At 43.1% G+C, this 1,732-nt stretch overlaps 1 pseudogene; it reads right to left on the bottom strand.

The window, feature by feature from the left end:
- Positions 1-731: 731 nt before the first annotated feature.
- On the bottom strand, positions 732-1,132 carry LOC119038706 (40S ribosomal protein S15-like; annotated as a pseudogene).
- Between the last annotated feature and the right edge of the window lie 600 nt (positions 1,133-1,732).

The raw sequence follows: 1,732 nt of genomic DNA, 5'->3' as shown, positions 1-1,732 counted from the left end.
GTTTTCTCATTCCATACATCACAACATCCTATTTGTACATAAGCCTCTGGACAGTTCTTTTGAAAAGATTTTATTTATTTTTAAAGAGATGGGAAGAGAGGGAGGAAGAGAGGTAGAGAAATATGAATGTATGGTTGCTTCTCAAGTGCCCACTACTAGGGACCTGGTCCACAACCCAGGCATGTGCTTTGACTAGGAATCCAACTGGCGACACTTGCAGGCCGATACTTAATCCGCTGAGCCACACCAGCCAGGTTTTATTTCTGTTAAATTTTTTAAATTATTTTATTTTATTGTTGTTTGAACCGTTGTAACTGCAAAAATATATCCAAGTCTAATCACTTTTCTTCTTCTCTGCTGCCCCCACCTTAGTTTATCCCTGTTTCTTTCCAGGGCTCCTTCAGCACCCCTCATGGATCCTTGTTCACATCTCCTGTTTGTCAGTTTCCGAAAAGAACACCAGAGAAATCTATCAATCATGCCAATTAAAATTTTTGGACTTAACACAGTAAAAGAGAACATAACAGAGTCTTAGTATGAACTCAAAATCAGGGAAACTAGGGTAGGGCAATTATTGTATTTAGTGGTTTGGGCTAGGTGATTTTAAGGTGGGTCTTACCAGGATGAGCGCATTTGAGATTGGACAGAGTTTATTACATAGTAGCTTGGATTGGTGGGTACCATGTAAAAAGGGCCTTTTGTTTTTAAGTAAGTCTGATTTTATTGGCTACTCAAGAGGGATGAAGTGGGAGGGGCGGATGGCCCCGACCCTTCATTGGCTTGTTACCCGGGTAGTGCCCAATCATCTGGGGCTGGATCTCCATCGGGTGGAAGGTCTTGCCATTGGACATGCCCACCATGCTGTCCATTGTCTCCCGCAGGATGATCCTATCCCGCAGGTGCATCTTCACCAGTTCAGGCTTCTCCATGGGCAGTGCCATCTTCCTGGCCTTGTGCAGGTGCTTTTTAGCAGCATGTGCTGCTTCCTCTGCCACCCTGGCTCAGCTGTCGCCTGGCGCTGTACAGCTGCATCCGCCACTCATAGCTTGTGTCAGAGCACCTGGCCAAGATCCACGCTGCGGTAGGTGAACATGCAGCAGGTCTGCTTCTTTTTCCGCTCCACTTCCTCCATCTTGTTGGTTCTTTGGCAAAAAAAGAGTCTTGAAGTGAGTCTTGACAAGTATGTTGCTAAGTTAGTTCACAGTCATCTTTTAAGAGTAGGTATTTTTTAGATCCAGCATCTAGGTTATATTAGCTTGGAATAAGTTCTGTTTAATATAGAGACAGAAAAGTATGCCTGGTTCTCATTTCGGAGGGAGAATTGTGTTTCATAAGTGTTTAACTTGAAACAATGTTTCATATCTATGTTTAGAATATTTGAAAAACCTAATGCTGTTAATTAGAGTAAAATCCAGAATCAGATTGGGAGATCCCAGATAAGCTGTCCCTTGCCTCCTTGCTGAATTCGATTGCTACCACTTTCCTCTTCACTTTACATTCCAGCCACACTGACCTTTTTCCTCCTGGAATAAAAGGAGCTCATTCTTGTACTTAATGGTTCCCTCTGACTGGAATGAATCTGTATTTCCTCTATCTCAGCATTCATGTCTCCCTCAAATATCCTCTCCTCAGACACTTCCTAGACTACCAATTTATATCAGCTCATGACTTCAACGTCACTTCATTTCAGGGTTCATGGACTCATCCCTGTACAAAATTATGGCCTCCACGG

Source organism: Artibeus jamaicensis, unplaced genomic scaffold (assembly GCF_021234435.1).
Source record: "Artibeus jamaicensis isolate MK-2021 breed Jamaican fruit bat unplaced genomic scaffold, CSHL_Jam_final scaffold_1283, whole genome shotgun sequence".
NCBI classification, from domain to species: Eukaryota; Metazoa; Chordata; class Mammalia; order Chiroptera; family Phyllostomidae; genus Artibeus; species Artibeus jamaicensis.
Note: the sequence above shows the minus strand (reverse complement) of the source record. Positions and strands in the feature narration are given on the sequence as shown.